This window comes from Hyperolius riggenbachi, chromosome 1 (assembly GCF_040937935.1).
Source record: "Hyperolius riggenbachi isolate aHypRig1 chromosome 1, aHypRig1.pri, whole genome shotgun sequence".
NCBI classification, from domain to species: domain Eukaryota; kingdom Metazoa; phylum Chordata; class Amphibia; order Anura; family Hyperoliidae; genus Hyperolius; species Hyperolius riggenbachi.
Window position 1 is genome coordinate 135260272 of NC_090646.1, and position 26197 is coordinate 135286468.

At 45.2% G+C, this 26197-nt stretch overlaps 1 protein-coding gene across 5 annotated transcripts in view; it reads left to right on the forward strand.

Annotated features, from left to right (window-relative positions):
• CRACD (capping protein inhibiting regulator of actin dynamics) overlaps positions 1–26197 on the forward strand; it is a 219971-nt gene that overhangs the window by 15274 nt on the left and 178500 nt on the right. The window contains exons 1-2 of one of the 5 annotated variants that reach the window (XM_068278591.1): positions 6981–7408; positions 9331–9517. The exons of 2 other annotated variants lie outside the window; for them this stretch is intronic. The gene's annotated coding sequence lies outside the window, so the exon portion shown is untranslated. Of the gene's footprint in view, positions 1–6980; positions 7409–9330; positions 9518–26197 lie in introns of those variants that run through there. 2 more of the 5 variants (XM_068278592.1, XM_068278593.1) reach the window with 2 other exon arrangements.

Consider the following 26197-nt stretch of genomic DNA (forward strand, 5'->3'; position numbering starts at 1 on the left):
TTTATATAACTTGAATAGACCTTTGCTTTGTCAAGATTACCTGCAAGGTGTTAAAATGCTCATTTCTGTGGAGTTGTACATGCACCACTGTGTAAAGTGGAGTCATGCTGGCTCTTAATCTGTGTATGACCTTTACATTACTATGTAATCAATAAACAGCAGGCACCATCTGATAGCTTAATGAAAGCTGTGTGTTATAGCTGCACAGAGAGCTGTGTCACGTGTACGGTCAACACTTGTTGGTCAACACTATGCAGAAATCCTTTATACCTGGCCTGATTATGTTGGTCAACCTTGAAAGTGACCCATACCCCTTCACTAAAATATGACTTCCCTAGCCCTCCTTCATCCATCTTATTAGCTTCTCATTGGTGCTATGCTGGTAATGAACACCTCTATATGTGCATTGAATAGTGGTAATCCTCAGTTAAGCGTCTCTTTACTCTAAATACACCTCTCTGACGCTGCAGCTGTCCTTGATAGATTTTGGGGCTCCATATCAATAGAGTGCTTTGGGCCCCATGTAAAACTCGCACAGGGGCCTCAAGCTTCCTAGTAACGCCACTGTAAGTAAGGTGAAATAATTCAAAAGAAAAGCTTTGTGAATCAGCCTCATAGTCCTGTGTAGCTTATTGCAATACAAAGTCATAATAGCCCCTGAAATGTTGCTTTCACTTGTAATGCCTGATTTCAATGTCCAATTTTAGCTTCATAACTGAACGTTACTAAAAGAGATTAGAGGAATAAGTAGATTTCAGGTTGACTGAAAATAACTAATTGTGCTTAAAATAACACAGTCCTGTTCTGCTGTGTGTGGCAGCCTTAAAGAGAAACCGTGACCAAGAATTGAACTTCATCCCAATCAGTAGCTGATACTCCCTTTTACATAAGAAATCTATTGCTTTTCACAAATGGATCATCAGGGGCTCTGTTTGGCTGATATTGTGGTGAAACCCCTCCCACAGGAAACTGTAAGGACCATGGTCCTGGCAGTTTCCTGTCTGTGAACCTCATTGCATTGTGGGAAATAGCTGTTTACAGCTGTTTCCAACTGCCAAAAAAGCAAGCAGCATCTCCTTCCAGGGACATCACCTGCCAGCAGTAAAAAAGTCACCATGTGATAAATGTCAGAATGTAAATCAGGGAGAGGAAAGATTTTACAACGGGCAAACACTGACTAAATCATTTATACATAATTATTGTAAAAATTAAGCACTTTTTTATAACAATATTTTCACTGGAGTTTCTCCTTAAGAGTACTGTAACCCTAAAAAGAAAAAAAAGTTTAACTTACCTGGGGCTTCTACCAGCCCCCCACAGATGTGTCCGCATAGGTACAAAATGATACTCCAGTCCCCAGACGTGGCTCACTTTTGGTGTTTGCGTCTTTAATTTCCTCACTCCGGCTGACGTCACCGGGAGTTGCTTTACTAGTTTTGAAAATGGCAAAAAAGAAAGGTTCTAAAAAATAGCTAAGCATTAATACATCTGTATAAAATGTATTTGTATGATGAAGTAAAACTGAAATATGGTGCTTTATAAATTGTAATAATGTGATTTTGGAGTTTTTCATTTTGACAGTTATGTAATACTATTTTTGGCATTGGTTTTACTATTTCCCTTCCATAATTGTCTACCCCTAACCAACAGCCCAATAAGAAAAGCTCACTACCTGACTCCTAACCTTAACCATGTCCAGCCCTAAACTTCCCCCTAACATTAACCCAAATCTAAGTACCGGACTGTTGGGGAAATTTTTGTAAAAGCCAAATGTCAGCTCCCAAATTAACTTGTCTGCCAAAAACTAACTCCCGCCCATAAAAAAAATTGTGCTTGTAGCCAAGTGCGGACCCCAATGTGAATGGTGGCAAATTTAACATGTTCAGTTCTAGGGAGCGTTGTTACATCTTTCCAAACAACTGCCTGCCTGTCAATCCCAGCTGTGTACACGGAAGAGCCGGGCTGGGTGCTGTCTAATGTAAGGACTAGAAAGCTGTGACTGTGAATGCTGAACAATTATTTCTGAGCCTTGCAAACATTAATAAAGCAAATGAGAAATTCACGCTTCGGTGACAATAACACTAAAACAGAACTGCTAGTCATTTTTACAGCAAATTCAGCTTTGCCATGTCTCTTCAAAGAAACACACTTCATCTGCTGTCTGATGAGGTCACCTGCAATATTTTAAAGTGAGAGTGAAACGGAGGCTGCCATATTTATTTCCTTATAAACAATACCAGTTGCCTGGCTGTCCTGCTGATCTCTTTGGCTGCAGTAGTGCCTGAATAACACCAGAAACAAGCATGCAGCTAATCTTGTCATATTTTTGTCAGAAACTTCTGCATACTTGTTCAGGGTCTGTGGCTAAAAGTACTAGAGGCAGAGGATCAGCAGAACAGCCAGGTTACTGGTATTGCTTAAAAGGAAATACTCTCCTTTCAGGTGTCCTTTGAAACTGGCCCACCAAACCTTTGCATTCACCCGTTTAAAATAATGTGTCCTGTTTGCAGATAATGTGACCTTTAGAATTTTAGAAATATATATTTTTTAATTGCTGCAATGTAACCCTGTGTGTGTGTCATTGCAACAGACACACACACACACCAAGGGTTACAGATGCATTTACTTTTTGTGAAAGTGCTGCTGTAAAGGGAACCTGCAGGTGCTGTCAGGTGGAGCCCATGAGCAGGAAAGAAGAGAGAGAAGCTGGGCATGTGCAGGGAGGATGTAACAGTTGAGTTTTACAGTTGAAGGCTAGTGAGGGGGAGGAGTCAAGTAGCCATGGAGACTGAGGTGATGAGGCAGCAAGAAATAAAGTGTGTCACGATACTATACTGTACTGCAGCAAGAAATACGCTTGATTTGTGAGGAAATAGAGTAGAGACACGGGAAGAGACCAGCCATTGGTGAGACGGTCTGAGCAAGGCAGAGGCACAGACAAGTAAGCACTTACCGGAAACTGAACTAAGGAAGAGAAAAAGAGCTGCAGACATTACATGAGAGGAGAGAGACCACTCACAGCTACAGGCCAGTAAAGAGCAGCAATACTGGAGAGATAAGCCAGAAGAGAAACAGTAAGCAATAAGAAAGAAAGACAAGGATATTAAAATGTACCTGTAACAGAGAGAGATAACAGAAAACAGCAGAGACATTACAGTGACACAGAGACAACAGGACAGCAATGCATACAAGAGTGACACAGAGCAACAAGTGACAGGATTACAGAAAAGGAGTGAAGACTGCAGTGCAGTGTCTGAAGAGATTGTGTGACAACAGCTGGCAGACAAAATACAGAGAATACAGCGGTGCTTCTTATACATTAAGTGATCATTCACAATTATCAATTCAACATATTTGTCTCATCCTGGATGTTGCTAGGTAACCACCAGACATTTCTCTACTTTCCCTTCTGTCCTATGCAAGAATTCAGATCCACTTTAAAAAGACAGCAGTGAAGAAGTGACAAATAGCAGAGTGCTGTGTATGGAAAATTCTGGCAAGTAAATGCTAATAAACTGAATTACTTATATGGTTCCTGAACTAGCCCTGATCCTAACAGGCTGAAGATAAGAAGTTTATGAATGTTTTGTCACTAAACTATTTTTTTATCCATATCATTTAATACAAATATTTCTTAAAAAGAACTTGATTGGTGTCTGGAGGATTTCTTTACAGTTAAAGCATTATAGAGGTGTTACATTTGGCGTAGTCGGCAGGATATTACCTAAGTGCCTTAAAACTGGAAGATGGAGTCTCAGCCTACACTACCCACCAGAAATGATGCTTCAGCTACTCAGGCTGCAGGAGAATGGTCAGCAAGCTACACATCAGTGTTGACCATGACTGCTATTGGGATGTTAGCTGCATACCTACCAAGGTTCAATGGTTATAATATGGCCCTGAGAGAGTGGAGTGAAAGAATAGAGAGTGCTGTGCAGGCTTATAAAGTGCCCATAGAGCTGCATATGGAAATAGCAGTTATAACTTTGGAGGGAGATGCTCAACGAACAGTAATTAATGCTAAATTGCCCACACCAGTATCGCTGAAACAAATTATCGAGGTATTGGAAGACATATATGGAGATCCTACAGAGCTGCATTTATGGAGAAAGAGATTTGTTGACAGAATTCAGAAGGATAACGAAAATATTCCTCAGTTCGCCAATGCCTTACAAGAAATAATGAGTGGACTACAGATAAAAGAGGAAAAGGAAAGAGGACAAACTACCACAGATTCTGCTGTGTGGCTGAGAGATCAGTTTATATGGGGATTAAGGAGCAACTTTATTAAAAGATCCTTAAAACAGAAAGTAGAATATTCTCCAAGTTTGAATTTCCGGACACTTCAAAGCTTAGCTATCAAGCTCAGTCAGGAGGAAGAAACCAATCAGCTGGGAACACTGCAACAAAACACCACTATGATTACTCATACAAATTCAGCAGTTGAATTCATAACCAATAATACTCAGGGGAAATTGAGAGAAATAAAAACAACACTCAAAGAACTAAGTGAAGAGTTAGCCAAAATGAAACAAAACATGGAGAAAACTGAACTCAGAACAGAACATTCAAGGTGGAGATATAGAAACACGGAGGAATCAGGATGTTGGATCTGTCACCATAGTGATCACACTGCAAGAGACTGTGGAAGAGGTTTTCAGAGAAAATCAAGGAATTCTGCAGTGGTGGTCCGCATGGCAGGACAAAAGATGAAGGCTTCAGAGAAATGGAAGGAAGATAAGCTAAAGAGAAAAAATAAGGTCATCGCAACCAAAGTTCTAGGCATTGTCAAATGGTTTCATGTGCGAAATGGATACGGATTTTTAAATCGGAATGACACCAAAGAAGATGTGTTTGTGCACTGGTCTGCCATGAAGAAGAACAACCCCAGGCATTATCTTTGCAGTCTAAGAGATGGAGATTTGGTTGAATTTGACGTTGTGGAAGGACGGAAAGGTACAGAAGCCGCTAATTTAACTGGCCCTGGTGGAACTCCAGTTCAAGGTAGCAAGGATGCAAGACGTTGGAGACCATATAAGCCTCAGGGACACTATGGTGATTATCACTTGAAGAGCTTCTTGTACAGCCAGAAACAAGGAGGAGCAAAATACCCTGTACAACCTACTTTATATGAAGAATTTAGACAGAGGTGTGATCCAGATTCATCTGTTCCTCAACCAGGAAGAACAACAAGTGATACTGAAAGTTTTCTGGAAGCTGGAACTAATGAAGGAAACAAAAGTAAGAATCCAGATGAACCTATTATTCATGCTCAGGGTAGAGCACCAGAAGATTTAGGCCATCAGAAGGCTGAAGACTGTGAAAGTAGTCGGATAAATAGAGAAATACCAGGACCTAGTCAGCAAGTAATGATTAACGACTTCTTAGTAGGAGATGAAGTATTACAACATAGAACAGATACTTCTCGAAGAAAGGAAGTGGAATTGTATTGGCAACCGATGCTACAACCTCAACGGCTCAAGCGTTCTAAACGGACACAGTGTTCATCGGAAACCATTCAGCTTACAAACGTCAAGGTAGCTCAAGGCAAAGAGTTTGAGAAGTCAGAGAAGGGAGAGCAAAGGTGCTCTACACAAACAGAACTAGACCACGAGTCAAAATGGAAAAATACTCAACATTCCCCACTTCCTGAACAGTTCGGATTATATGTAGACACTGTGACTTGGTTAAAAGAAAAATTGTAGGGACTACAATTTGAAAAAAAGGGGGTGAATGTAACCCTGTGTGTGTGTCATTGCAACAGACACACACACACCAAGGGTTACAGATGCATTTACTTTTTGTGAAAGTGCTGCTGTAAAGGGAACCTGCAGGTGCTGTCAGGTGGAGCCCATGAGCAGGAAAGAAGAGAGAGAAGCTGGGCATGTGCAGGGAGGATGTAACAGTTGAGTTTTACAGTTGAAGGCTAGTGAGGGGGAGGAGTCAAGTAGCCATGGAGACTGAGGTGATGAGGCAGCAAGAAATAAAGTGTGTCACGATACTATACTGTACTGCAGCAAGAAATACGCTTGATTTGTGAGGAAATAGAGTAGAGACACGGGAAGAGACCAGCCATTGGTGAGACGGTCTGAGCAAGGCAGAGGCACAGACAAGTAAGCACTTACCGGAAACTGAACTAAGGAAGAGAAAAAGAGCTGCAGACATTACATGAGAGGAGAGAGACCACTCACAGCTACAGGCCAGTAAAGAGCAGCAATACTGGAGAGATAAGCCAGAAGAGAAACAGTAAGCAATAAGAAAGAAAGACAAGGATATTAAAATGTACCTGTAACAGAGAGAGATAACAGAAAACAGCAGAGACATTACAGTGACACAGAGACAACAGGACAGCAATGCATACAAGAGAGAGAGATAACAGAAAACAGCAGAGACATTACAGTGACACAGAGACAACAGGACAGCAATGCATACAAGAGTGACACAGAGCAACAAGTGACAGGATTACAGAAAAGGAGTGAAGACTGCAGTGCAGTGTCTGAAGAGATTGTGTGACAACAGCTGGCAGACAAAATACAGAGAATACAGCGGTGCTTCTTATACATTAAGTGATCATTCACAATTATCAATTCAACATATTTGTCTCATCCTGGATGTTGCTAGGTAACCACCAGACATTTCTCTACTTTCCCTTCTGTCCTATGCAAGAATTCAGATCCACTTTAAAAAGACAGCAGTGAAGAAGTGACAAATAGCAGAGTGCTGTGTATGGAAAATTCTGGCAAGTAAATGCTAATAAACTGAATTACTTATATGGTTCCTGAACTAGCCCTGATCCTAACAGGCTGAAGATAAGAAGTTTATGAATGTTTTGTCACTAAACTATTTTTTTATCCATATCATTTAATACAAATATTTCTTAAAAAGAACTTGATTGGTGTCTGGAGGATTTCTTTACAGTTAAAGCATTATAGAGGTGTTACAGCCTGTATGCCAATTGCTGAGATTTTCCTCACTTCCTGTGCCTGGTGGTTGCCTAGAAGTATTCGAGTAGCAGTAATAATAATAAAAACTAGTAAGGGATTCTAAAGTAGCAGTAATAAAAACTAGTAAGTAAGGCCAAATATGAAACTTAGTTTCATTCCTTTTAGTGACTTTCAACTCAAATACTCTCTTTCTGGGAGGTTCCAGTTTTTATATATACAGCTGCATCACGGCATATCAGCGCAGTTTCCACACGGTATTCCTAGTGCCGGTACCTCGCTAGTCTGAGATTCTCAAGGATAGTCCTGTTAGGCACCATATTGGCAATCTCTACTCTCTTTTCATCGACCAGTCTCGTCCCTAGTCATCTCCTGTGACCAGTCAAGGTGGACTGATTTGGATGTGGACCTGGAGGAGGAGGATTAAGAGGAATGTCTTCTGATGTTCCGCTCAGTTTCTGTCTTAGGTATAAATTGACACAACTGTACATTGTTCACTAGTACTATCTAACCCCTGCACAAATTGCTAAATACTTGCCTGCATTTACTAATGTGTGCCCCAAGTGTTCAGCCGCCCACCCTTCTTTCCAGCACTTGCTTTGGATCTGCCCTCTTATTGCTGATTTTTGGAGACAGGTTGTAAAGTTATTGCATGATAGAAGGGGTCCCCTGTGTCCATTGACGTTAAGATATGCATTTTACATATCTTTTAAAGAGACACTGAAGTCTCTTTTTTTATCTGATTTTCTGCTTAAGTCCTCTTCAGCATTAAATTCTAAGCAGATTCACCGCATCCCCGCGGCAGAACGAGTGATTTATAGCAAAGAAATAGACCTGCAAAGTTCCATGACTTTGCAGGTCGCAGATTTTGCTACCCAGGGAGGCAGAGCTTTGCGCTGTAGCTTAAGCAGACTTAAGCAGTTAGACTTAAAGAGAAACTCCGACCAAGAATTGAACTTTATCCCAATCAGTAGCTGATACCCATTTTTACATGAAAAATATAATGATTTTCACAAACAGACCATCAGGGGGCGCTGTATGACTGATTTTGTGCTGAAACCCCTCCCACAAGAGGCTCTGGTACCGTACGGTACTCTGGGCAAACTGCCACAATGTAACAATGACACACACAGGAAATGGCTGTTTATAGCTCTCTGTTAAAGCCAGAACAGCTACATAATCTGCCCACAGTAACAATGTCACCATGTAATACATGTCAGAATGTGAATCTGGGAGAGGAAAGATTTTACAATGAGCAAACTCTGACTAAATCATGTATACATAATTATTGTAAAAATTAAGCACCTTTTTATATTAAATTATTTTCACTGGAGTTCCTCTTTAAGCAGAAAATCAGGTAAAAAAAGAGACTTCTGTGTCTCTTTAAGAAGGTCCTCTGAAGTATGATAAAACATTTATGATTGAAATGCTGTTTGCTATTGAGCAATGCATTGCTCTTAGATGGTTATCTCCTATTTGCCCCTCTCAAGATGATTGGAAGTCTAGAATCAACAAGATGTTGCCATTTAAGCATCTAGTCTATAAGAATTGAGGGAGACCACAAACATTTTCTTGTGCCTGGGATATGTGGATCGATAACTCCTGTGGCTAACAACACTGTTGCCTTATATTTGTTCTATATTTACCTAAGACCTATGCATGCTTACTTACTTATTATATCTGGGATTAATCCTGACCCTTTTCCCTATATGATGTGTATTGCTAGTCTGCCTTTTCTAAATACATGTAATACCTACTCGTTTTAATACGTTCTACTGCATATACCGTATACCTTGATGTGTATCTCATTTTTTACCATTTTTAACCAATAAACACCTTTTGTTTAGTGCCTGAGCCCACTAACGCAGTTGCATCCACTTCTGTCCACTTTTCAACATTTGTAACATTGATGTGTAACTGAAAAGCAGACACATCTGCGTCAGAGGGCTCAAGACTAAATGAAAAAAAAAAAAGTAAGTGATACACTGTGGCTCTCAGGACTAACTTTTAACTGCTTAGAGGCACAAAATTTGACCTAAAGAAGCTGCTAACGCTGTGAAACGTGTTGTCTGCAAGTGCTCAGTAAAGAAGCAATTTTTTAAAACCTTTCCACGCGAGATCTACTTATTGAAGGTAGGATCTCCCTATCTACATCTCTATGCGCTATTTCGATATATTTTTTATTAATTATTATTTACATACCGTAGCATCAACATATTCCACAGTGCTGTAAAGAGTATATAGTCATGTCACTTAACTGTTCCTTAGAGGGGCTCACAATCTAATCCCTACCATAGTCATATGTCTATGTATGTATAGTGCAGTATATGTAATATAGGCCAATTTAGGGGGAAGCCAATTAACTTATCTGTATGTTTTTGGGATGTAGGAGATATGGTTACTACATTTTTGGGATTCCTCCAGCAATACACCTACCGCCTTTAACTACCACTGAAAACTGGGAACCACTGTCTGTCAGTGAATTGATCTTTTGGAGCCGCGACCACCATATCCTATCGGACAGTACTTCCCCACCTGCTCATATGAGTGATTGCCTCCTTTAGCAGCTCAGCCTTGTGAGTATAATCACTTATTTGCCTTCTGATACCCTACTATAATACACTAGATTGGGCTCCCGGTGTCCCTGCGTTCTTTTGTCTTCACAAGCCTAAATATGTTATTGGGTGACTTCAGTTTTGCTGTTTAAGTCTATTTATAATTCTACTTTAATAATGTTCAGGCAGGAAGGTCTCTTTAAACAGCAGCATAATTTAATTTGCTCACAGTCCCTCTTTGAATCTCGAGTTTTATTCCCGTGAGGCCGAGGTCAGAGATATCAAACTAATGAAAAACTCCCTTGAGCTAAATTCCCGTTGCATCTTATGTAAAGCATGGCTTTCACGGCACAGCCTCACATGAACCTGATAATTATAATCTAGTTATTCCTTTCATGATGCCTATCAGGAAGCACATCAAGGAAAGTCCTGCAGCTTGTTGTGCTTTGGTATTAATAAGTTATAGCGTATCTTTTGTTACTTTCTTTATGTGAAAATAAAACTCTCAAAATGATGGAAATGCTTGTTTTACATGGTAGGCTTGTATGTGAATGGATTTAGCACCAGCACTACCCCGACAGTGCTTAGTGAGAGTAGAAGAGACTGATATTAAAGAAATAAGAAAGCTTGTGGCTCATACATCTGGCCTGTAGAGGGCACTGTTATACTTGTTTAATGAATACTAATATCTATACTGTTGTGGATCGTTGTTTCCTGTTCTGCCTGGCTGGAGAGACAGAGAAAAGCCACTGCTTTATGTAGAGAGCTAGTGAAGTCCGTAAATAAATCAAGTTTCATTTATTCTGTATCCATGACCACTGAACACAACAAAACTGATCTCAGAAATCTGGCATTTTCCCATTTGGTTAGACATGACCATTGCTGCCAGTGGTAGGACACATGGGGCAGATTTATCAGAACCAATGCATGGAGAATTGGAGTATATCTGGTTTAAAACGGTGTAGAAGTGGAGCAGCTGATCTGGAGATCTCCCCCATTGCACTGGCTTTGAACAGTCAGTCCTATCTAAGGCTATAAAAGAGATAAAACCTCACCTGGTTTTCTCATCAAACAGGTTCTAGAGCACAGGTGTTGAACTCCAGTCCTTGGGGAGGGCCATATCCATGCCAATGTTTAGGATGGACTGAGAAATGAAGAAATGTCTCTTACTTGATGAACCACACCTTTCCTGATTCACTCCCATCAATCAATGTGAACCAAAAATGTGTGAGGGCCTTGAGGGCTGGAGTTCAACATTCCTGTTTTACAGTATTAAAAAAAGTTTGACAGTTTATGGATCTCTGTGTGACATGATGTGCTCCTAATTGTAACTAGTATGTTTGGTGGCCACCTGCAGCATTATCCTTTATTCCCAGGGCAGAGCTGTCCATGATGCCAGATATATATACAGTGGGTTGCAAAAGTATTCGCTCCCCTTGAAGTTTTCCACATTTTGTCACATTACTGCCACAAACATGCATCAATTTTATTGGAATTCCACGTGAAAGACTAATACAAAGTGGTGTACACATGAGAAGTGGATCGAAAATCATACATCATTCCAAACATTTTTTTACAAATAAATAACTGCAAAGTGGGGTGTGCGTAATTATTCAGTCCCCTGAGTCAATACTTTGTAGAACCACCTTTTGCTGCAATTACAGCTGCCAGTGTTTTAGGGTATGTCTCTACCAGCTTTGCACATCTAGAGACTGAAATCCTTGCACATTCTTCTTTGCAAAACCGCTCCAGCTCAGTCAGATTAGATGGCCAGCGTTTGTGAACAGCAGTTTTCAGATCTTGCCACAGATTCTCGATTGGATTTAGATCTGGATTTTGACTGGGCCATTCTAACATATAGATATGTTTTGTTTTAAACCATTCCATTGTTGCCCTGGCTTTATGTTTAGGGTCATTGTCCTGCTGGAAGGTGAACCTCCGCCCCAGTCTCAAGTCTTTTGCAGTCTCCAAGAGGTTTTCTTCCAAGTTTGCCCTGTATTTGGCTCCATCCATCTTCCCATCAACTCTGACAAGCTTCCCTGTCCCTGCTGAACAGAAGCACCCCCCGAGCATGATGCTGCCACCACCATATTTGACAGTGGGGATGGTGTGTTCAGAGTGATGTGCAGTGTTAGTTTTCCGCCAAACATAGCGTTTTGGATTTTGGCCAAAAAGTTCAATTTTAGTCTGATCTGACCAGAGCACCTTCTTCCACATGGTTGCTGTGTCCCCACATGGCTTGTGGCAAACTGCAAATGGGACTTCTTATGCTTTCTGTTAACAATGCCTTTCTTCTTGCCACTCTTCCATAAAGGCCAACTTTGTACTGTGCATGACTAATAGTTGTCCCATGGACAGAGTCTCCCACCTGAGCTGTAGATCTCTGCAGCTCGTCCAGAGTCACCATGGGCCTCTTGACTGCATTTCTGATCAGCGCTCTCCTTGTTCGGCCTGTGAGTTTAGGTGGATGGCCTTGTCTTGGTAGGTTTACAGATGTGCCATACTCCTTCCATTTCTGAATGATCGCTTGAACAGTGCTCCGTGGGATGTTCAAGGCTTTGGAAATCTTTTTGTAGCCTAAGCCTGCTTTAAATTTCTCAATAACGTTATCCCTGACCTGTGTGGTGTGTTCTTTGGACTTCATGGTGGTGTTGCTCCCAATATTCTGTTAGACAACCTCTGAGGCCCTCACAGACCAGCTGTATTTGTACTGACATTAGATTACACACAGGTGCACTCTATTTAGTCATTAGCACTCATCAGGCAATGTCTATAGGCAACTGACTGCACTCAGATCAAAGGGGGCCGAATAATTATGCACACACCACTTTGCAGTTATTTATTTGTAAAAAATGTTTGGAATCATGTATGATTTTCGTTCCACTTCTCATGTGTACACCACTTTGTGTTGGTCTTTCACGTGGAATTCCAATAAAATTGATGCACGTTTGTGGCAGTAATATGACAAAATGTGGAAAACTTCAAGGGGGCTGAATACTTTTGCAACCCACTGTAGTAGATCCTGTAGATATTAGATGAGGAACATTGCAGGATAGCCCCAGCATTAGACAGCTGTTAAATAGTTCTGTAAAACCGTAATACGGTGTTACTTACAGTATATTTTGGTTTCTTATAATGAAGGATTGACTTGGGAAATTTAGTTCTGTGAAAGGTATGAAGTTGTGTTCCCACTTAAGATGAGAGTGGACATTTTTTGTCTGTTCTCAGCTCGTCACACGACTGAGAGTGAATGGCTCCTATTTTGTATATAGGAGCCGTTCACACTTGTCAGTCTGCAATGGATCCATTGGATCCAGGCCTGGATTTACCTCACAGGAGCCTATAGGCACAGATGTACTGGCACCTTAGACTCCGCCCCCACGAACCTACAAACACCCGCCAAACTGCACCGCACCTTACTTCCCTTGCCGATCATAGGTAGCTACAGATGCCTCTTCGTATTAGGTAGCCAGGACTCAGGAGTTTCTCAATATTAAGTAGCTAGAAGAGCCCCCAAGTATTAGGTAGCCAGAGGACCCTCAGTATTAAGTAGCTAGAGGTGCCCCCAACTGAAGGGAGATTTCATCAGTAGAATGCCGAGAGCTGGGTGAGTAACCTCTCATTTACACTCTCAACAGGACTCTGCATAGGGAACAAGGGATAGAGGCACTCAAAGTGAGCCACCTTTCCATCATCAGGCGCCTGTAGGCATGTGCCTGCAGTGCCTTATGGTAAATCCTGGAAGAGCAGATTGTCAGGAACCGGCCTGCGTATACGGTTCCCGACTGCGGGTTTGACCAGTCTAAGAGGGGAAGCAGCCTTAGTCAAGCTAAAACAAGGCTGGGACCCCTCAGAACACCTCTCACTGCCACCACTAGCGGTTCGCTAGACACTTCCACTCTGCTGTCGAGTCCTCAGCGCGCACTCCGCGTTTTCGTATTTGGGTCAGCTTTGCGCTTAGGCCGAATACGAGAACGCCACGCACCCACACACACAGTACAGTTGTACAGTAACACAGCACAATCAGACACTGACTTGTAATGCGAGTTACACTGTCGTGCAGCAAAACCACTAACAGTCGTTCCGAACGATACTGTTAGCTACTCGCACTGGCGTTTTGTACGTTGAGTCAGCTGCGCGCTTTAGGCCAACGTATGACAAACGCCCCCACACACACAATGCAATTACAATTTCATATGGTAGTGTTGCTCAAACATACAACTAGGCACAGACTTATACACAGCTACACTGCAGTCTCCTTTAGGGCCCGTTCACACTGCACGCGTTTCCAGCCGCGTTTTGGAAACGCGTGCAGGTGGCCAAAACGCACGACATCAGACATTGCATAGAGTGCAATGTCTGATGTTCACACTGCATGCGTTCCGGACCTGTGCGGTCCGGGAACGCATGCTGCACGCAGATTTTGCAAAAACGCGTGGCTGTCCCATTCACTTTTCAGTGATGGGATCAGCCACGCCACGCACACAAACGCGGATGGCCATGCGTTCGTACGCGTTGCGGTCCGCACACGTTCCGCACGCATGGCCATCCGCATTTCTGATCTGAACGGGCCCTTAGGCTATGAGTGTTAGTTTAGTACCGCAGAAGTCGAGCTTATTAAATAATAATTTAATATTCCAGAAAAACATAGAACAATGCAGAACTTAATATATACAAAAGATTACAAAAAACAAAGTAAAAATAGTTACAAGATAAAAGTTACAAAGATAACACACACAGATATTTGCGTACAAATAAAAATGGGGATTAAAAACGTTACCAACTTGAAGGTCTCAAGGTTGTCGGCAGGAGCATGCCGCTTGTTCGACCAGAAGTCGAGATCAACTCTAGCTATGCGCTAACTCCAAGAGCAGATCTTTATTAGGTATCTGCCTCTGCTTTTTATACTCTGAGCTACGCCTGGAGGCTGCAACTTCCTTGGGGAGGGGAGGAACTAGGTTTTAATTAAATCTCAGACATTCCATTTCCAGGTAACAGTCTATACATCAAAGATTGTGAAGTGAGGCTTTTCACCTCCACCAATAATTTAATTTCCTCACAGTGAAATAGTTTTTCTTCACCAAAAGTTGACATGTGTTAGACTTTTCCTGACTAGGCTTGCTTTGTGTATTGAGACAATGGGCCGTCTCCTGAGTTCAAAAGCCAGGCAGATAATCCCATTAGCAGAAACTCAAAGCACCTCATGTGGTCAAGACAATACCCACTTCCTTGCCCCAAGCAATCAACGGCCACAGCTCCCTTCTAGCAGACCTACATGGAACACAGGCACAAAAATGAAAGAATATGTTCCTGTTATCCTTACATCATAAGCACCCCAATATATTCCTGACACGCCCCCTCTTCCAGACGGCGCCGGCAGATGATTCTAACGAATCGTCCTGCCAAAGCCGACACTGACGGCCGGGCCTGGGGGGGTAACTCCTTAGCTCCAAGCTACAGGAATGGAAAAGTTGGTCAGGTTGCTGCAATGTGTCGTTGCCCTTGGCAACCTGACATAACCAACCAGGGGAATGCGAGTCAGTGACGACCGTGAATTCGCGACCATAGAGACAGTGCTGCAACTGGGGAAGGGTTCCAACCGTCGCTACACGCACTTTCTCTATAGTGGCAGGAGCTATCTCTCGGTCCCTTTGGGAAACGAGTATCTGCCGGTCTGCCTCCTCCACCTCGGACAGCTCCGAGGGAGTAACTTCCCAGAACCCTCTCAGCCTGCCCCTCCCAGCTGGTGACCTGCTGGCTAGCCCCCTGAGCTCTTCCAGGCTGCTGTCAAATCGAACAGCCCCAGAGAGCTCAGTGCTGCCTGTCACACATTCCAGGAAGGCTGCAGACGGAGAGGCTCCTGGGCCCTCAGGGCCAGGTTCCGAAGTGGATGTGGCTGACCCAGCAACATTTGCCGCTTCGGTGGACAGTCCCTCTGCTGTAGGTCCGCTAGCGCTGTGGGTTACCACTGCAGCTGAGGTAGTGCCCACATTACCCACATCATTATGTAGCACAACACATATGACATCAGCATTATCCGTCTTACACATATTGACATTTAGAACATCACATTCCACATCAACATTATCTGCCGCATTATACCCAGTGCTACCCAGCACTTCACAAGTAGCCTCAACAGTTCCTGCATCGATCACCTCGATAGTCCGTGCGTCATGAATGACATCATCAGTTTCTGCATTCTTTGTATCGACATGTCCCACTCCAGGCCTAGGCACTGGAGAATCACTAGGGCTGGCTCCTAGTAGTGTTGGGCGAACACCTGGATGTTCGGGTTCGCGAACGTTCGCCGAACATGGCCGCGATGTTCGGGTGTTCGCGCCGAACTCCGAACATAATGGAAGTCAATGGGGACCCGAACTTTCGTGCTTTGTAAAGCTTCCTTACATGCTACATACCCCAAATTTGCAGGGTATGTGCACCTTGGGAGTGGGTACAAGAGGAAAAAAAATATTTGAAAAAGAGCTTATAGTTTTTGAGAAAATTGATTGTAAAGTTTCAAAGGAAAAACTGTCTTTTAAATGCGGAAAATGTCATGTTTCTTTGCACAGGTAACATGCTTTTTGTCGCCATGCAGTCATAAATGTAATACAGAGAAGAGGTTCCAGGAAAAGGGACCGGTAACGCTAACCCAGCACCAGCAGCAGCACACGTAATGGAACAGGAGGAGGGCGGCGCAGGAGGAGAAGGCCACGCTTTGAGACACAACCCAGGCCTTGCATGAGGACAAGAAGCGTGCGGATAGCATGCATTTTGCCGCCATGCAGTCATACATGTAATAAAGATAAGAGGTTCCATAAACAGGGACCGGAAACGCTAACCCAGCAGCAGCAGCAGCAGCACACGTGATGGAACAGGAGGAGGCGCAGGAGGAGAAGGCCACGCTTTCAGACACAACAACCCAGGCCTTGCATGAGGACAAGAAGCGTGCGGATAGCATGCATTTTGCCGCCATGCAGTCATAAATGTAATAAAGATAAGAGGTTCCATAAACAGGGACCGGAAACGCTAACCCAGCAGCAGCACACGTGATGGAACAGGAGGAGGCGCAGGAGGAGAAGGCCACGCTTTGAGACACAACAACCCAGGCCTTGCATGAAGACAAGAAGCGTGCGGATAGCATGCTTTTTACCACCATGCAGTCATAAATGTAATAAAGATAAGAGGTTCCATAAACAGGGACCGGAAACGCTAACCCAGCAGCAGCAGCACACGTGATGGAACAGGAGGAGGCGCAGGAGGAGAAGGCCACGCTTTGAGACACAACAACCCAGGCCTTGCATGAGGACAAAAAGCGTGCGGATATAGCAATGCTTTTTGCCGCCATGCAGTCATAAATGTAATAAAGATAAGAGGAGTGGGTTCTTCAACAGACTCATCTGTGCTGCTACGACGGCGATGTTCTCGTTCACATACAAAATCTGGGTCTATGTCCACATTGTCCATACCCTCCTCTTCCATCTCCTCAAACTCGTCACATGTCATTGTGGGGGGCCGCCGCCGTGGAGTAGAGCTCCCCAGAACAACCTCTGCGCAGCTCACTCCAACGTCGTCTTCCAGATCTTCTCGGCCGACCTCCTGCAATTGCAACCCCTCCTGCCCAACTTGCTCTGGGATTTGGGTTTCAAAGTCCTCGGACTCGCCTTGTATTTCAGTGCGCGGTGCAATTCCCACAGTTAATGGTTGTGAATCCGGGCACAACATTTCTGGCTGTTCCTCCATTGACCTTTTTAAAGGTGGAAGTTTGTTGGGCTGGGAATAGCTCCTGCGAATACCCCATTGTGTCCTGAGGTAATTCTTCGGCCTGGTTATCTGGCAGTTGTGTGCGTGGTGTCGCTGCCGGTTGTGTCAGCTTTGTGCCCACTGGCTCCTTGTAACTGGCTGAGGACTCGGACCTCGTGCGTGATGTGCTGGTGCTGCTTAACCCACTGCTGGACGCTTGAGAGGTCACCCAAGTAATTATCTGGTCCTGTTCTTTTGGATTTGTGAGGGTTGTTGTCCTGGACAACATGGGCGGTATTGAGTGGGTTTTCTTGGGTGCTCCCCTGTGGCCTGTACGTGAACCGTCAGGGGAAACACCTCTTCTCTTGCCCCTCCCTCTTTCACCGGATTTCTTCCTCATTTCACTTATCCTTAAAGTACACGCTGACTGGCAGCAGTACAGTGGCAGTACAGAAATGCTATACAGTGGTGGGTGAGCGGTGTACCACTATTGCCAGCAGCGACACAGAGCACAATGCTATACAGTGGCGGGTGAGCAGTGTATCTATTGCCAGCAGCGACACAGAGCACAGTGCTATGCAGTGGCGGGTGAGCGGTGTACTACTGTTCCCAGCAGACACAGAGTGGCAGTAAACACAATGCTATATATAGTGCTGGGTGAGTGGTGTACACAGAGTGGCAGTAAACACAATGCTATATAGTGTGGCTGAGCGAGCGGTGTACTACTGTTCCCAGCAGACACAGAGTGGCAGTAAACACAATGCTATATATAGTGCTGGGTGAGCGGTGTACACAGAGTGGCAGTAAACACAATGCTATATAGTGTGGCTGAGCGAGCGGTGTACTACCGTTCCCAGCAGACACAGAGTGGCAGTAAACACAATGCTATATATAGTGCTGGGTGAGCGGTGTACACAGAGTGGCAGTAAACACAATGATATATAGTGTGGCTGACCGAGCGGTGTACTACTGTTCCCAGCAGCGACACAGAGCACAATGCTATACAGTGGTTTTGAGCGGTATACACAGAGTGGCAGTAAACACAATGCTATATAGTGTGTACTACTGTTCCCAGCAGCAACACAATGACTGGTGGGGACCCTGGCTAGTCCGGCTGGAGAGAGAACTACCCTGCCTGCCTACCCAAAGCTAAACCCACAGACAAATGGCGGAGAAATGACTTGGTTCGGGTATTTATTTACCCGAACCACGTGACACGTTTGGCCAATCAGAGCGCGTTCGGGTCCGAACCACGTGACCCGTTTGGCCAATCACAGCGCTAGCCGAACGTTCGGGGAACGTTCGGCCATGCGCTCTTAGTTCGGCCATATGGCCGAACACCATCAGGTGTTCGGCCGAACATGAACATCACCCGAACAGGGTGATGTTCTGCAGAACCCGAACAGTGGCGAACACTGTTCGCCCAACACTAGCTCCTAGTACACAGTCCATAGCCCCTGGGGCCTCACCAGCACTCCCCACTTGCACTGCATTATCAAACAGTACCTTGCAAGAGTCCCGAACTTCTGCTGGGGAGGCGGGCTCCACAGGGTTTAGAGTAGGCTCATACCGGGCTACTAACCGTCCCAGGTCAGTACCCAGCAAAACGTTGGTGGGGATTTTGTCAGTTACCCCAACTTCTTTCATTCCGCTGCCGGCCCCCCAATTTAGGTGGACCAAGGCGGTGGGTATGGCTGGGGTGACACCCCCAATTCCTCGGACAGCAATCATTTTTCCAGGTATGTACTGCTCCGGGTTCACAAGCTGGGGATGTATGAGAGTCACTTCTGCTCCAGTGTCTCTCAGCCCATTGGCAATTGTACCCCCAACTGTGACAAGCTGCAGATTCTCTGCATAGCCAGTGGCATTCCTGGTAGCACACAAAACCGTTGGGACTTCACTGGGGTTTGAGGCCTCACTGGATTTTGGGCCTCCCTCTTTCTCTGTGGGCAAGTCGTGCTGATATGACCCACCCTGTCACATACAAAGCATTTCCGAGTGTCAGTGGTTGGTTGCCTGAATCCAGGAGACAGCGGTGCTTGCCTCCTCTGGGTGCTGGGTGACACAGGTTTAGCAATCTGTTCTCCCCTCCAGCTGGGCGTAGTAGTCCTCCAGGACTCAGGTGCTCGATGGGCGGTGTAGGAATCGGCCATTTCCACAGCCTCATCCACTGTCTTGGGTTCTCGATCCAGCACAAACAGCCGGACCTCAACAGGACAGGTGCGTAGGAACTGGTCTTTTATCATCAGCTCCTGCAGGGCATCCAAGGTTTTGACTGACAGTCCTTTTACCCACTGCTGGAAGGCAGTGCGCAGGTTGCACGCATGATCCAGGTAACTGTCATTAGGACCTCGCTGCACTGTCCTGAAACGTTTTCGATACACCTCTGGCGTGAGGTGGTATCGCGCAATGATGGCTTTCTTAATTGCCTCAAAGTCTGTTTCTTCCTCCTGGGGGAGACTCACAAATGCCTCCAGGGCCTTGCCTCTCAGCCCTGGTGTGAGGTATCTTGCCCACTGCTCACGGGGCACCCCATACTGCCGACAAGTCCTTTCAAACCCCTGTAGGAAAGTGTCTATGTCAGAGTCTTTGTCCATAGCGGGGAACTTATCCAGGGGGATTCTGTGGACTCGCTCACCTTCGCGTTCTGCGGGTCCAGCAGACCGGTTCTGCTGCTGAAGTTTAGCCAGCTCCAGCTGGTGTCGCTGTGCAGCTTGTTCCCTCTCGGCCTGGAGTCGCTGTGCCGCTTGTTCCTTCTCTGCCTATTGGTGCAGTAGGATCAGCTTTAGGCGCAGTTCAGGATCAGCCGAGTTCAGTAGCTGTAGATCAGCTTCCAGAGATGTCATCTCCGTGTTCGGTGGATCATCCAGGACATCGTCTCCACTCGCATTCTGTGGCGGGAGCGATGCCTCCTCTGGCGTGTCGTGAGCTGCATCCGCTGACGTTGAAGCACGGGCTTGCTCTGCCTCCTCATACTCCTCGAGCGCACGAACTAACTGCTCCTTAGTCTGGCGCTCAACCCTCTCGATGCCTTTGTGCTCACACAGGTTGAGTAGTATCTCCTTGTTTTGCCTTGCATAGCTGGATGCTTTCTGAGCCATCGTGTTGCAAAAAATAAAAAGAAAAAAAAAAGGGGGGGAAGGGAAAGCAAACACCAAGTGTGTATCTTTGAACAAAAAAAACGTAAATAGATTCTGCACTGAGTAGACTTCTGTAGGCTAGTTGCTTCTAGCAAGCTTCCAGCCTTTAGTACTCAGAATAGCGAGCTAAACTGCGTACTAATGTACTAAACGATGCCACCACTGCCAGCCAATTATGTCAGGAACCGGCCCGCGGCACGCCTGCGTATACGGTTCCCGACTGCGGGTTTGACCAGACTGAGAGGGGAAGCAGCCTTAGTCAAGCTAAAACAAGGCTGGGACCCCTCAGAACACCTCTCACTGCCACCACTAGCGGTTCGCTAGACACTTCCACTCTGCTGTCGAGTCCTCAGCGCGCACTCCGCGTTTTCGTATTTGGGTCAGCTTTGCGCTTAGGCCGAATACGAGAATGCCACGCACCCACACACACAGTACAGTTGTACAGTAACACAGCACAATCAGTCACTGACTTGTAATGCGAGTTACACTGTCGTGCAGCAAAACCACTAACAGTCGTTCCGAACGATACTGTTAGCTACTCGCACTGGCGTTTCGTACGTTGGGTCAGCTGCGCGCTTTAGGCCAACGTATGACAAACGCCCCCACACACACAATGCAATTACAATTTCATATAGTAGTGTTGCTCAAACATACAACTAGCCACGGACTTATACACAGCTACACTGCAGTCTCCTTTAGGCTACGAGTGTTAGTTTAGTACCACAGAAGTCGAGCTTATTAAATAATAATTTAATATTCCAGAAAAACATAGAACAATGCAGAACTTAATATATACAAAAGATTACAAAAAACAAAGTAAAAATAGTTACAAGATAAAAGTTACAAAGATAACACACACAGATATTTGCGTACAAATAAAAATGGGGATTAAAAACGTTACCAACTTGAAGGTCTCAACGTTGTCGGCAGAAGCATGCCGCTTGTTCTACCAGAAGTCGAGATCAACTCTAGCTATGCGCTAACTCCAAGAGCAGATCTTTATTAGGTATCTGCCTCTGCTTTTTATACTCTGAGCTACGCCTGGAGGCTGCAACTTCCTTGGGGAGAGGAGGAACTAGGTTTTAATTAAATCTCAGACATTCCATTTCCAGGTAACAGTCTATACATCAAAGATTGTGAAGTGAGGCTTTTCATCTCCACCAATAATTTAATTTCCTCACAGTGAAATAGTTTTTCTTCACCAAAAGTTGACATGTGTTAGACTTTTCCTGACTAGGCTTGCTTTGTGTATTGAGACAATGGGCCGTCTCCTGAGTTCAAAAGCCAGGCAGATAATCCCATTAGCAGAAACTCAAAGCACCTCATATGGTCAAGACAATACCCACTTCCTTGCCCCAAGCAATCAACGGCCACAGCTCCCTTCTAGCAGATCTACATCGAACACAGGCACAAAAATGAAAGAATATGTTCCTGTTATCCTTACATCCAGGGCCGGGCCGAGGCATAGGCTGGAGAGGCTCCAGCCTCAGGGCGCAGTGTAGGAGGGGGCGCACAATTCATTCAGCTGTCATTCCTAATTGTGTATGAAGCCGAAAGAAATAAGAAAAGGGGATACATAGCAGTGACTGCAAGCCAGATAACTAGATATTAAGGTGTTGGGGAGGTTGTGGGCCCTGTGGCCCTCTTAGTCTAATAGCAATCAGTGTATGACGGCTGGGGTGGAAGGGATGGAGGGGCGCACTTTGGTGTCTCAGCCTTGGGTGCTGGAGGACCTTGTCCCTGCTCTGCTTACATCATAAGCACCCCAATATATTCCTGACACAGATGCTTTCCCCATATAACCTATGGTGATAACGCATCTGCCCGGGATCCAGCCGGACCACAGCAGCCATCTGAGCCATCTGCTCCCGCTGCCCGCGCATGATCCGGTGCAAGTGGGAACTGAGCCCTAGGGCCCGTTCACATTTGAGATCGCATAACGGTAGCGATTAGCACTAGCGTTTTGCACCAGTTTTTTACATAATAAACATGTATTTTTCACTGTTCTTTTTTTGCGATTTTTGAGTGATCATGATTCGCGCTTCTTTTCCATGTTTGTATTTACTGCATATCACTTGCAAATGTGGCAGTGAGTTTACTGCCATATACATTACATTACACTAGTGCTTTTAAAAACACTAACATCGCTGGTGATTCTTCGATTAGCGGTAAACGGCTGCTAATCACCTAAGTGTGAATGGGCCCTTAAACTGTATTCAGGTCTGGGTTGTGTGTAGGACAATAGCCATGTACTTTAGTTGCAGATTAGCATCTCCTCTTTATGGCTCCCTCTAGTGGCATTTCTCATTACATGCAGTGCTGGAGGGAGCCATAGAGAAGAGATGCTGTGAGCCTTCAACAGGCTGGAGAGATCCTGGTGCAGCAGCAGTGAGTTAAACAGCACTTCTACAGCTGTCAGCTCGCAATTCTACCTGTTGGGGGGCAGTCTAATACTGGGGGCACATCTGGCTTCATATACCGGGAGGGGAGCTACCTAATGTGGGGGTCTCATTTGGCTATCTAACCTGGGAAGGGGGGCTACCTAATACTGGGGGAACCTCTCACTACCTATACTAGGGATGGGGGCTACCTAATACTGGGGAACATCTCACTACCTATACTGAAAAGAGGGGCTACTTAATACTGAGTGCTTTTTTGGCTATCTAACCTGGGGAGGGAGCTGCCTAATACTGGGGGCATATCTAGCCATCCAACCTGGGAAGGGGGCTACCTAATACTGGGGACTCATCTGGCTATCTAAACATGGGAGGGGGGCTACCTAATCCTGCAAGAACACATGGCTATCTAAGCTGGGAAGGGGGCTACCTAATATTGGGGGCTTACCCTGCTATCTAAAATGGGGACGGGGGCTGGAGGCTTGTCCTGTGGGATGCACCTATGTAATAGGTACCTAATGTAAACCAAAAGTCATGATACTGCAGCGCTCTGTCATGTTTACAGTAGTTGCTTCCAGTGTAATTGCAGAACTATCACATTACCGGCTGTGTGGAGACTTTGCTCACAGGAGACAGTGACATGGTTATGGAGACAACTACAACATCTCGTAGGCCTCTTTCAGAATGTAAGCTGAATTCCCTGCCTGTCAGCTGCTCTTGTGCATTTGTTAGTGCTTAATAGCGGCAGTGGGCCGGTGCCCTTCCCCCCATGGAGACACATGTAAGCATGGCTCTGGCTATGTTTATATGCAACAGGCCACGGTTTTCTGCTGTGGAGTAACACCACCGCCTGCCAAGCAATGACATGCATGGTGTTACAAATGCTGCCATTCAGCTGCATTTAAATTGCACCCAAATAGCGCTTGTGGCTGCAGAACTGCTTCACAATCACAGAGAGTCCTTAGGGGTATGCTAACACACACTGCAAGCTCACAGACACAGCAATGACCACATGCATTTTGTGTGACTTATACCTGTGCACTATTTGTTTTAATTGTCCTCAGTGCTAACAGCTGTCAGTGTGCAGTAAACCAAGACAAGCAGTTAGATGATTGGCCGTTCTACAGGGAATCTTACTGTGATTGGCTGTAGTGGATTTTAACTGTTTGCATGTTAATGCACTTTGTTCTTCTACTCCTCCTGTTCTTGTACTCTTGCAAAGGTTGGCGACTCCCTCTGGTCACAGCCTATGCCAGACTGGTTTCCAGGCACAAGGAGCCATTGCGCGAGTGAACAAACACTGCGGTCAGTGTCTGGAGACCTTCAGGAAACTATGTATAGCCTCTTTTCTACCATATTATTCACCTTTGATATCCCTTAAAGCACAACTATAAATTAGGCTAGGTCCACAATATGGTGGTTTGGCAACATGTACGGTCACCGTGAATTTGATGTACGATTCACTGTGTTCATCCATGTAGGTTTTTTATGCTTTGGTGTCCATTAAAGCATGCATTTTAACAGACAGGGACCTGAATAAATAAAACCCTGATTTTGGAAGGATCTAGGTTTGGAAAGGATTCAGAGTTTATCAAGTTTATGGCAGATGGGAAAAAGCTGTTTTTCAGTCTGTTTGTTTGTATGCGGATTGATCTAAGACGTTTACCTGATGGAAGGAGCTCAAACAAGGCATTTCCAGGGTGAGTGTTGTCCTTGATAAGGTTTTTGGCCCTTCTCATACAGCGAGTCTTATACAAAAGTTCCAGTGATGGTAGTTCAGTGGCAATAATGGCTTCTGCTGTTTTAACAACTCACTGCAGGGCTTCTCTAGTAGCCTTGGTGCAGCTGTTGTACCAGGCCGTCATGCAATTTGTCAGAACGCTTTCTATAGTGCATCTGTAGAAATTAACCAGCAGGTTCTGTGGGAGGTTAGCGCTCCTTAGTTTTCTCAAAAAGTAGAGGCGTTGTTGTGCTTTGCCAGTTAGAGCTAAAGCATTGTCAGCCCAGGACAGGTTCTCTGCGATGGTGACTCCCAAAAATTTGAAGCTGGAAACTCTCTCCACAGCCTCTACATTGATCATTAGCGGTAAGTGAGTGGGCTTTTTGGTGGTCCTAAAGTCCAGAATAATTTATTCGGTCTTCTTTGTATTTAATAACAGGTTGTTAATGTCGCACCATGCAGTCAGATTCCTAACTTCTTCTCTGCATGCAGCTAGAGTTGGGCCGAACGGTTCGCCTGCGAACGGTTCCATGCGAACTTCCGTGGTTCGCGTTCGCGTCCCGCAGGCGAACTTTTGCGGAAGTTCGGTTCGCCCCATAATGCACCATGAGGGTCAACTTTGACCCTCTACATCACAGTCAGCAGGCCCAGTGTAGCCAATTAGGCTACACTAGCCCCTGGAGCGCCACCCCCCTTATATAAGGCAGGCAGCGGCGGCCATTACGGTCACTCGTGTGCCACTGCCTGCCTGCATTAGTGAGAGTAGGGCGAGCTGCTGCACTGTCTCTCATAGGGAAAGATTAGTTAGGCTTAGCTTGTCCCTGACTGCATACCTGTTCTGTGAACCCACCACTGCATACCTGTTCTGTGAACCCACCACTGCATACCTGTTCTGTGAACCCACCACTGCATACCTGTTCTGTGAACCCACCGCTGCATACCTGTTCTGTGAACCCACCACTGCATACCTGTTCAGTGAACCCACCACTGCATACCTGTTCTGTGAACCCACCACTGCATACCTGTTCTGTGAACCCACCACTGCATACCTGTTCTGTGAACCCACCACTGCATACCTGTTCTGTGAACCCACCACTGCATACCTGTTCTGTGAACCCACCACTGCATACCTGTTCTGTGAACCCACCACTGCATACCTGTTCAGTGAACCTGCCACTGCATACCTGTACTGTTCAGTGAACCCGCCACTGCATACCTGTTCTGTTCAGTGAACCCACCACTGCATACCTGTTCTGTGAACCCACCACTGCATACCTGTTCAGTGAACCTGCCACTGCATACCTGTACTGTTCAGTGAACCCGCCACTGCATACCTGTTCTGTTCAGTGAACCCGCCACTGTATACCTGTTCTGTTCAGTGAACCCGCCACTGTATACCTGTTCTGTTCAGTGAACCCGCCACTGCATACCTTTTCTGTTCAGTGAACCCGCCACTGTATACCTGTTCTGTTCAGTGAACCCGCCACTGTGTACCTGTTCTGTTCAGTGAACCCGCCACTGTATACCTGTTCTGTTCAGTGAACCCGGCCACTGCATACCTGTTCTGTTCAGTGAACAGTTTGGTGTGTCAGTGTGAAGCAGTACCTTAATTACACTACCTGATTGATGTATACACATGCAAGATGTTTGAAAGCACTTTAGGCCTGTCATTTAGCATTCAATATGATTTCTGCCCTTAAAACGC